Genomic DNA, 12,532 nt, shown 5'->3' with positions numbered 1-12,532 from the left:
AGATCTTCAACTCTATTACAAAGCAATAGTAACAAAAACGGCATGGTATTGGTACCAAAATAGACAGGTAGATCAATGGTACAGAATAGAGGACATGGACACAAACCCAAATAAATACAATTTTCTCATACTAGACAAAGAGGCCAAAAATATGCAATGGAGAAAAGATAGCCTCTTCAACAAATGGTGCTGGGAAAACTGGAAAACCATATGCAACAGAATGAAATTAAACCCTTATCTCTCACCCTGCACAAAACTCAACTCACAGTGGATCAAGGAACTTGGAATCAGACCAGAGACCCTGCATCTTATAGAAGAAAAAGTAGGCCCAAACCTTCAACTTGTTGGCTTAGGAGCAGACTTCCTTAACAGGACTCCCATAGCACAAGAAATAAAAGCAAGAATCAACAACTGGGATAGATTCAAACTAAAAAGCTTTCTCTCAGCAAAGGAAACAATCAGTAATGTGAAGAGAGAGCCTACAGAGTGGGAGAATATCTTTGCCAATCATACTTCAGATAGAGCGCTAATATCCCGAATCTATAAAGAAATCAAAAAACTCTACACCAAGAATACAAATAATCCAATCAACAAATGGGCTAAGGAAATGAACAGACACTTCACAGAAGAAGATCTACAAGCAATCAACAGATATATGAAAAAATGTTCAACATCTCTAATAATAAGAGAAATGCAAATCAAAACTACCCTAAGATTTCATCTCACCCCAATTAGAATGGCGATTATCAAGAACATAAGCAACAATAGGTGTTGGCGAGGATGTGGGGAAAAAGGTACACTCATACATTGCTGGTGGGGTTGCAAACTAGTGCAGCCACTCTGGAAAGCAGTATGGAGATTCCTCAGAAAGCTTGGAATGGAACCACCATTTGACCCAGCTATCTCACTCCTTGGCCTATACCCAAAGGACTTAAAATCAGCATACTACAGAGATACAGCCACATCAATGTTCATAGCTGCTCAATTCACTATAGCCAGATTGTGGAACCAACCCAGATGCCCTTCAGTTAATGAATGGATAAAGAAACTGTGGCATATATATATACAATGGAATATTACTCCGCCATGAGAAATGACAAAATTATGGCATTCGCAGGGAAATGGATGAAATTGGAGGGTATCATTCTAAGTGAGATAAGCCAATCTCAAAAAACTAAAGGACGAATGATCTTGCTGATAAGCGGATGAGGACATACGGGGGTGGGGGGTAGGAGGGGTTAGTGTTAGGGTTAGGGTTAGGTTTAGGGTTAAGGATAAGGAGGGTGGTAAGAATGAGGAAGAAAGGAATGTATAGAGGGAAAAGAGGGGTGGGAGGGGAGGGGGAAGGAGAAAAAATAACAAAATGAATCAAACAACATTGCCCTATGTAAATTTATGATTTTCAATTAAAATTAAAAAAAAATTAAATCATTGTGGTTCAGCGGAGGAATTTTAAATACTACAACATTTCATGCTTTCTAGAATGTTTTTCCCCCTGAAGTATACCTTAAAATTTTAAAACAATTGCCTCTGAAATTGCTTTCTTAACTGCTTCAAGACTAATTGAGATCTGAGTTGATAAAACTTACAGCCTTGTGTTCTTATGGGCTATGCATGCCTCCTTTTACCAATGAACTGAACTTCAACAGATACAGTGTACTAAGCTGCATTCTCTATTTGGTACTTAGCAGTTTCAATTAATGTCACCTCATCTGCTAATACCAAGATCCCCCATTGTGGTCCCACTTCTTCTCAACTCTCAAACACCTCTTATGTTTTGTAGTGGGGTACATGGAAAACTCTGGATTGCACTTGGAAAGCTTTTCTCATGTCCTAGAGAAAAGAGATGAAGATTAATAAGGGAGATCACAGCTAAACAAAAGTCGTGGATGGCAGTTAATCCTTAATCTACTGACCAAAGGAGAAGAAAGTTCTCTTTAATATTTTCCATTAGAAATCCAATTTAAAAATATAGTTGAAACTGACTGGTTATGTACCCAAAATAGATTAAGATACATATAACTAGACTTTGTTCATTCAATCAACATTCAGTTGAATTAATAGTCAGCATCTTTTTTTTATAATTTATTTATTTTGATTCATTGTAAACAAATGGGGTACAACTTGCTTCTCTGGTTGTATATGAAGTAGAGTCATACCATTTGTGTAACTATACATGTACATAGGGTAATGATGTTTGTCTCATTCTGTTATTTTTCCTTCCCCCTGACCCTCCCACCCCTCTTTTTCCTCTATACAATCCATCCTTCCTCCATTCTTGCCTCCCTCCCATCCCCCATTAGGTATCATCATCTGCTTATCAGAGAGATCATTCGTCCTTTGTTTTTTTGGGATTGGCTTATCTCACTTAGCATGATATTCTCCAATTTCATCCATTTGCCTACATATGCCATAATTATATTCTTCTTTATGGCTGAGTAATATTCCATTGTGTATATATATCACAATTTCTTTATACATTCAGTGTCCTTTTTGATATCCATTACTTTAAGGTTAGTCATTGTATTCTCCAAAACACCATTTGAAAATGCTAATAGTTATGAGAGATGGAACAATAAAATCTTTGACACTTAACTTTTTTCCATAACTGTAAGAGACTAAGATACTTGAACAATATTAGAGATTTTTTAAATGAACATTAGTTCAATTAATATTAGTAAGTCCTGAGTCTCGTTCAGTACTTCCATAAGCTATAGAATGAATGTTTTTGTGCCCTCCAAAATTCATATGCTGAAGCTCTAACCCCTATTTGGAGACTATAAGGCCATCACAGAAGCAATTGGATCCCTTATCCAGTTGAGGATTAGTGACCTCATAAGAAGAGACACTAGAGAGCTAGTGTTCTCTCTTTCTTTCTGTGATCAAACAAGAAAGGTCAGATGAGGACATAGTCCCAAAATGATCATCTGCAATCCAGGAGGAGAGCCCTCACCAGGAACCAAATCATTCAGCACCTTAAAATCTTTGACTTTCCAGCCTCCCAAACTATGGGAAATATGCTTATATCTCTTAAGCCACCCGGTCAGTGGTATTTTGTTATGGCAGACCTGGCAAACGACGACACATAGGAATGCCAACTTATAAAATTCATAGCAACACTGATTATGAGTAATTGTGTAGGCTATTGTTTCTCATATTTTATTTGTCATGTTTCAGATAAGTAAACACAAGCAAAAACTGATTTTAAAACAAAAAGAACCTATTCTGAATTCCTATATGCCTAAATACTGTAATAGAAAAAAAAATGGCTCATAGTTATTTTTCACTTGAAGAAATTTGCAGTTTTATTAGGCAATAAAAGACACAGAAGATAAAATTATGGACCAATGTTAGAAACTTTCTAAGACTGGCACTTGGAAGATGTTGATATAGGTGGTCAGTCATAGATACACCTAAATTCCCTTTCTGTACTTTAACCACAAGTGCAATTATTCTTTTCTCTTCCTCATCCTAAATATTCCCAGGCAAACAAATACTTTACAATTATGTGGGTACTTCAATCACTTTTACCATCATTGAGGAGAGTGGTCTGATTAGACAGTGGCATGAAGTTAAGAAATATTTAACATGTTACATCATCTGGTGGTATTCATGATTTATTTGACCTGACTGAGAAAGTAATGTTCACTCCAATGAAATACATTTCTGTTGGCAGAATTTCATCATTGTGGTCGATAATTTGCAGTCCATAAATAGCTCCTGTCTGTTTCACATGTGTTTGGAATGGATGAATTCAGGACCTTGATCACATCTCTTGGTATGATTAAGGAAAGCAAACACAGAAACAAAAATGTGGTGTGGGACAGTTTCATGTGAGATAAAACATTTTTCCTAGTTTTAGAAAGTGGGGTAAAATAAAGGCAATTTGAAAAACTTTTGAAAGGAACATCAAGGCAGACAAGAGTGAATAACCAAGGCAAGCCTGGGTATAATCTTCAAGAATAATTTCAATGAGAAATATTAATTTTGTCATTTTTTATTTACCCCAACTATTTCTTCTGTGCCTCTTCCTTTACCCATACTATGAGCATCAATGGTCATGGGTTTTCAGACAATATAGGTATGTTTGTTACTGGTAATTGAAAGTCTTGGAGTTCAAAGCATTCTGGATGCTTATATTTAAACAGTTGTAGTCACTTTTGTTTCATTGGAATGGAACTAAGAATTTGGTTTGGCTTTTAAATATGAAAAAAATATTCTAAAGATGTTTCTAATCAAGTGAGTGTGTAATTGGTGTGTGCCTGAAACTCATCAGCTCAATAGGGAAGCAAAAGCAATGTCCCATGTTCCCATCTTTCTTGGGAGCTCATTACCTGTGTGTTGGCTCAGATCAGTTCTGTTTCACAGAGAATACTGTATGTGTATTTGTTGAAAGCAATGATTTAAAAGTTTTATTTCTAAAAATCCATCTTTCTCCTTTTCATATGTAGTTGCCTATTCTTATTCCATTAGCACCTCCATCACAATGTGAACTGGATAAGTCAGGAGTGGTGGCACACCCCTATAGTTCCAGCTGCTCAGGGGACTGACCAGAGGATGCTTAAGCTCAGCAATGGGAGGCCAGCTTAGGAAAATCATGATAATACATCTCCAAAAGTAAAAACGTGAAACTTCAAAACTTCATTTTCCCCTTTATTTCTTACAATACTACTCTTTTTTCCATCATGGCTTGGATGTCCTTCATTTTGAATTTTCTATGTTGTGATTGAAGTTTTGCCAAAGTTCTCTTAACCCTTGGTTGATTACTTAAATTCATACCAAAGAAATGATGGTGGTCAGAATAGGAAGTTTCTGTATTTTCTGTGTAGTAGCACATGTCATTCACCTCCTACACACCAGCCTTCTTGCTGATCCTTGTGCGCACAAATCCTTTTCTTGCTTCAGAATTTTTGCACTAGTTGTTTTCTTTGACTGGAATGTTTTTCCTCTGCTTGGCTCACCCCTTCAATTCTTGAGGTTTCTGTTCAAAACCACCTCCTCTTGAGGCCCTTCTTGAACATATTGTCTATCTCCACAGAACCATTTCATCTATTGAACTCTTGTCCTGTTTTCTTTCCCTCACTTGGCATTATGTAATTAGAGTTTTTCTATTGGATGTATTTGTTCAATGCAGTTCCTTTACTAGGATATAAAATGTAGAGTCCATGAGGCAATCAACACTAATTGCTACATTCCAAGTATCTAGAACACTGGCATAGTAAGCATTTAGTTAATGTTGGTTTTCTAAATAAATCACAAATACATTACCTCTCCTGACATACATGAATACTTAATTAGATGGCTAAATTCCCGGCTCTGCATGGGTGTTGATAATAGATAAGCATTTCTTTTAGGCCTTGGTTAGGAAGGGGCTACACTGGTTTAGGACCTAATTTTTTGTAAAAGTAAGGAGACAGTCTTAGAAGTCCCCTATCCATTTTTTCCCTTCTGCTTCCTTTGTAGTAGTCCAGAATGACCTCAAAACCTTATTCTCTTTAAAGCTGCCCCTCATCATGAAATCACCCCAAAAGTTCATGTTTTGAAAGCTCATGTTTTGACATGATGCCCAGTGGAACAAGGTTTAGAGGTAGAATGATTAGATTAGATTATGAAAACCATCATGTAAACTCACCAATGGATTGATCCATTTGATGAATTAATAATTTAATGGATTACTGGGTGGAGTAAGGAGGTCATTGGGGGAGTGTTCTTGGAGAATATATCTTGTCTCTGGCTTCTCCCCCCGCCCTGCCCTCTCTCTCTCCACACTTCTTCTCTCCCTGTCTGCCCCTTTCTCTCCCCTGTCCTGGGACTCTCCACTCTCCCCACCCACCAATCTCTCTGCACCCCTTGGCTGCCATAAGCTGAGAAGCTTCCCTCCACTCTGTCTTTCTGCCATAATGTTCTGCCTCTCCATGAGCTCAGAATAATGGAGTGGGTCAGTCATAGACTAAACCTCTGAAACAGTGAGCCCATTCTAAACTTTTCCTCCTCTTAAGTTCTTCTTATCAGGTCTTTCAGTCACAGTGACACATAACTGACTAACACATAAACCTTTAGGTAACTGAATTAAATATGTGATCTAACTCTCCTTTGTTTTATTCATACCAGCCAGCTATGTGAATGCCTCTCTGGGCCTAAACCAGAGGCTCCCATGCAGCCTTCTCCTGACTATGCTCTGACAAATATTACTAAAATAAGAGTAATAATCATGAATATTTGCTCTTTTAATATAAATTTATTGGGATCTTAAAGGGCTTTGGAGAAGAAAGGAAAAGTATGCTTATTCTACCATCTTTTCTTGAAATATTAATATTTAAGTTGAGACTTTCATGAACTTACTTTTTTAAAACCTGTTTTCTTCTACCAAGACACCAGAACTACTTCAGAATACTAAATTAACAGTATTGTTTATGTGTTTTTACTTCCTGTGTTAGCTTTCCAAATTCTTCCTACACTAGATTAACAAAAAAAAAAAAAAAGTCTTCTATTTAAAAAAAAAGACAAAATTTAGCAAACAGGAAAAGAAAAAATGAAAGCAAATATTACCCCAAAACCTTAATCATTCCCAGAATTCCATTTCTCCCTAATAATTAAAAAACTCAATCCACACATTTCTGAGGTATAAAAACCTCCCACAGCTGTATATACACCCTATTCTCAAAACCCAAAAAATTTCACTACAGTCCTAGATATGACATAAATTTATAAACCATTATAATACGGGAAGGAGATAAAATACATTTTGTTTCTTCTACCCAAGGTTTAAATATGTTGCTTCTATCCCTTAATGATCACCCTGTAAATTTAACAACTCAACATTGAGTTCAGTGGATCAAACACTCAGGTTACCTTTTTAAAAAAAAAAAAAAACACAAAAAACTTCTATTTTTTGTAAAAAAAATCTCTCCATTGTAATGCTATAGTCATTGAAGTCAGGTTAAGCATGAGTGTGGTAAGTAGGGTGCCAAGGAACACTTTCTAAATTCCAGAGATTGCCATGGACATGGAATATTGTCCCACAAGTGCCTTCTTTCAGAAAAAGGACAGTAGAGAACAGTTACGTTTCAAGTCCACCCCCACACTGACCTCTTCTATGGTGGGGCCACACATGACCAACCCTTGTGTGTGGGTGATGAGTAGTGTGGCATTCACCTAATTTTTTGGCTTCTGCTCAAATGTAGGTGGTGTTTAGACAACATTTTCTATTAGGTTTCCTTTTAAAAGTTTCTCTTCTGCCCCAGATTTTTTATCTTGGGAAAATATAAAGCCAAAAAACATGAAAATTGAAGAGGCCTAGAGCCAACAACTGGGAAGTCAGTCACAGAAATCTTATAGCAATGAGCAACGAATTATTGTTTCTTTTAGTTCAATACTGTTTTGATAATTTAAAAGGAAAAATAGGAAACACCAAGAGGATTGAAAGTTATTTTTTTTAAATTGATATCTTTGTCTTTATTACATCACCTGAACTTAAGAACCTTCAACCCCAAACTAAAGTCAGTCAAAAATGAGACCAGAAGAATTAAAACTAAACATTGGGCAAGGTAATACGGTTTATCAAATTAGGAAGACATAAAGTAAACAGGATGGTTACTTCCTATAAGAAAATAGCCTAACCTTGGAACAAAATGACCAAATCACTCAAACATCCCAAATTTTGACTTTTGGTGTTTGATAGACCTGGGTTTGATTCCCAAGTTAACTACTTATTGAGTTCTGCCATCTCTCAATGTTAATTTTCTTACCTTAAAAAATAGGAATAATAAGACTTAATCCCCCAGAGTATAATTGGGGCTTTGATCATTGAGTCCATTTTCTTACTGTAATAGAATACCTGAAAGTGGGTCATTTAGAAGGGAAAGCAGTTTACTTGGCTGACACTTTATTTGTAAGTCCAGGGACATGGTGCAACTTCTGGTGAGAGCCTTCTACTTCTTCATTTCCTGGAAAAGAGACAAAGAGTGGCAGTCTCACTGTACCCCATTCTCTCAAAAATTAACGAATTCTGTAAGAGAGATATTAATCCCTCTTAGTGACTCAACCACTTTTTAAAGGCCCCACCTTCCAACACCACCAGATTGGCCATCAAATTTTAATGCAAGTTTTGGAGGGGACAAACTATTCAAACCACAACAAAGATAACAAGGTAATGTGTGTAAATCTTATTAAAAATGTCTGTTTTACAAGGTCAAAGGTCACAAGTCAGTTCCAAGACACCTAGTTTTGAGTATTAACTCCCCGGTTACTAACTCTGACTTTTCCAAGTTTCTTTATCCTGATCTTTATTTTTTTTTTTTTAATTTTCTTTCTTTCTTTCTTTCTTTCTTTCTTTCTTTCTTTCTTTCTTTCTTTCTTTCTTTCTTTCTTTTCTTTCTTTCTTTCTTTCTTTCTTTCTTTCTTTCTTTCTTTCTTTCTTTCTTTCTTTCTTTCTTTCTTTCTTTCTTTCTTTCTTTCTTTCTTTCTTTCTTTCTTTCTTTCTTTCTTTCTTTCTTTCTTTCTTTCTTTCTTTCTTTCTTTCTTTCTTCTTTCTTTCACTTTTAAGCAGGACTAAGAATTGGACCCAGGGCCTGGTGCAAGCAGTCTATACTGAGGTGCACCCTAACCCTTTTTAAAACTTATTTTGAAACAGGGTTTTACTCAGATACCCAGGCTGGCCTGGCTCCTGAATTTTTTTTTTAAGGTTGAAGTTACTTTAATAAAGATTTAGTTTATGAAGCAAATTCATTTGTTTAAACAACTTTTATTATCTTGTACTCTGCCAAGCCCTCCTTTATGCTCTTGGAATAAAATAGGAGATCCAACAGGTGATAGTTCCCTTCCACATTAAGCGAGGATTCTAATATGTAGTCTGATCAAATCTTTAAATGTAGCTGTAATTTATTTAACACAAAGATAAATGAAAAATACAATTTTTATACAAAGATCGAATTATAGCTTTCCTATTTTACTCTCTAAAAGAGCATTACTGAACAGGTAAGGATAAGGATCTCACTTTAATTCCAAGGCTTGTCTTTAGCTAAGAAACAGATTTTCATTTTTTGTGGAAGAGAGTTTTAAGAAGCAATGGAGAAAGGATGAAATAAATTTATAATTTAAAAATACATAGAAGGAATTTGACTCATAGGCAGCAATTTGGTAGTTTCAGTGTGTCCTTTGCTTCCAAAAGAAATTACTTCTGGAAACTATGACTCCAAACCCCAAAAGGATTAATTATTTTTATTTATTTTAGTGTTCAGCAGCAGGTTGAGGAAGTTTGTTTAAGTTGGTGTTTGCTCAATTTCCTTCTTTCTCCAAGTTTGGTGAGTTTGAGATTATTGTAGGAAAAAAAAAAAAAAGAGAGAGAAAAGTTAATTTCTCATATTCTAACTATTTCTTTTGGTTCAATGATAAAATGATAAAATGTTTATAGTTTTTAATCTTCTTATAATAATCAAATAAACATTCCCTGACAGTAAATATAATTGTGCATGCATGCATACGCATACTAATTAATGATCAAATAAAAATTCCAAGGACTGCTGCAGTTGATTGAATTTTGTTCTTTATATTTATAATCACGGTTTTGGAAATAACTTGCCTGCCAAGTTTCTTTTATTCTCACCTCATAGTGAAAGTACCATATGTGTATTTTTTTTTATAATCAAGAAGAAACCCAATCTTTTTTTAATTGGTTGCTGTGTGGTAGGTTGGTGAATGCACTATTTATGAGCAAAACCACAGTGTAAACAAGCCTAAAGGAAAGTATGGAAAACTCCATGGGACGTTGGCCAAGATGGATTTATCAGGAAAAGAGGAATGGAGTGAGGTTAAGGACTTATATTTTGCCTTAAGGTTACCTGTGGTTATAATGAGGTGTAAGAAAGTGAAGAAAAGGAATCCTAAAATGAACAGGAATTATTATATTGCCTTTTCTATTTCCCTAGATCAATCATCAGTATGGAAGTAATGTGTATTACTTATGGGAAGGTAGATGAGTTTTCTGGGATGGGAGGGGATTTGTTTTATGATTTTGGTTCCCTAAATCAATCACTTCCTTCCCACCCCCACTTTTCAGGGTTGTTGTGATAGGTACAATTAATAGTATATATGTATTCTGATAGCAGAGTTGTTTTCCTCTTTTTTAAGGTGCAAACTGTCTCTCTCAATTTAGCCTGATTATATATCTTGGAATAGAGTCACTTCTGCAAACATTAATTTCACTCTTTTGATTGGTCTTTCAATATTCCAGTCAAATAATTTCTAAGACAACTCTTCACTTTCACTTCTATATTTTAAAATTCTCCTATGTTTAGATGAACTCCCCAGCTTTCCAGCAGCTGAAGAACCTTACATGTTAAAGATCATGCACCCACATATGTAATTTGATGCCATATATGTCTTCTCCTTCACAGTCATACATTTTGAAATCATAGTGTGTTTTCACATCCTCCCTTTCTACTCATTCCTTGTCCTTGAAAAATCAGCCTCTGTTCTTATCACATGACTAAAAATTGCCTTCATTAATACAAGCAATGACTTAGTACCTGCAAAAACTGATATTTTGCTTTTTTTTAATTTGATATGTAGGACTCTTCAACAATTGAGCCATATCTATTCTCCATGAGTTCATTTTATTTCAGCAGGCTTATCTTACAGGCACCTAAGCTTAAAATGTTCTAAGCTGAACTTTTCACCTTTTCCTCACTCCTCCACCCACCAAACAACTCTTTTCTGTGTTCTTTCCCTCTGAAAATAACACTAGCATCTATTCAATTTACAAAGCCAGAAATAAATATGTAATTTAAATATTCATTTTCCTTTATCCTCACATCCAAATATTAACAAAACTTACCATTCTCATTCTTCATTTTTGTGGTTACTACCTTAGTCTCAACCACCATTGCCACACAACTGGATACTGTTACAGTTTTTAATTACTCTCATTAACTCCTGCATGGTTTTCTTCAGCTTATTTTTATATCATAGTTGTACTTATCTTTTAAAACAAAATCCAATCATGTCATTTTAAACAATTAAATCCTATCTATTGTACTTAGATCAGAATCCAAACATATGAATATGACTCAAAAGGTCCTTCATCATTCAGTCACTGATTGATTACATTACCTGCCTCATATCTAACCTCATATCCTACTGTGCACACAACAGTTACTCTTATACACACATAGACACACACGTTCACTTTAAGAACTATCCATGTTAAACTGCTTGTAATAGGTTCCTAAAGCACTAGGTTGATTCCTTCCCTTCAGTTGCCTATCAGTATTTTACTTGACTATCAGCTACTAACATTTAGTTTTCAGTTAAACGGACTCTACTTTCTAGAATGTCCCCTAATTGGTTCTCTGGGTTCAGAGTTTTTGTTTTATTCCTTCCTGGATATTCCCTTATGTCACCTAACAGACTAAATCTTAATTGCCCATCTCCTCCCACTGGACAACAAGTCATTTAGTTATGATTGTCTTACTTGCTACTCCATCCAAGAACCAATCATAAATACTGCAACTCAGTATGTTCTCAATAAATATTAAGCATATACAGAATACAAAATTCATCAATTGAATTTTTATTATTAATGTATACAACTGAACTTTTAAATATAGCACTTATTTTTTTTTATTTCTAAAGCATGCTTTGTGGAAAATTTAACAACTATGATAGAGTGCTTAAAGTTGTACTCACAATTATATCATGTAGCAATAATAGCATTTTCTGAAAATCCATCACTTATTTTTGCACAATTCAAAAAATTATATATAATTTTTTAAACTGCTTTTTAATATCTATATTACAGTAAGGCTATTTTATAGTATACATAAATGTGATTTGCTTTGTTTTTAAGTCAATACTATCGAGGTTTACTTTTTCTGATCTAGTCTTCATAAACAATTCAGTGAAACAGACACTATTTTAAAATGTTCAATATGTTAAAAATATGTCTTAGATATTGTAAAAAGAAAGAAGCTGGCTCTTCTAAAATTATTTTCTCCAAAAATAGATTATTAAATGCTGCAAAATTCCTTACTTGACAGTGGTAGGGTGCATTTTTGTTTATTTAAAATATGTTGTTCAGGTCTGTGACACTTGTCTGGAAAAGTTAAAAATGAAATTTTTTAAATTTTTAAAAGTTAAAAATGTATGTGGTAGCATACAAATACATGTGTCCAAGGGATATTATAAAATCCTCCCTAGCCTCACTGAATTGTGTCCTCCAAATGGCTGGCCCTAGAAAAGTAAATATGTTGAGATCCTCATTTGGATAAGTAGGTAGAGCAGGTGTCTCAAAATCAATGTCTGGAATTCAATGGATATAAAGACCCCTGGACCATTTGTTACTAACAACCCTTTATCCCACCTGCAGAGACTCTAGATTATTAGGTTTTTGTTAGGGCTCAAGATTATTCTTATTATCCAGTTCTAGAGTGATTCTAGTGTGGGGATTGTGGGTATCCAGTGATTCTGGCTCTGCCTCACTTGCAGACACATCACACCTAGGAATTTTAAGAATGTTTTAATTAGTGAATTATAG

Source organism: Sciurus vulgaris (genome assembly GCF_902686455.1).
Source record: "Sciurus vulgaris genome assembly, chromosome: 1".
NCBI lineage: Eukaryota > Metazoa > Chordata > Mammalia > Rodentia > Sciuridae > Sciurus > Sciurus vulgaris.
The sequence above is the reverse complement of the archived record's forward strand: the minus strand, read 5'-3'. Positions refer to the sequence as shown.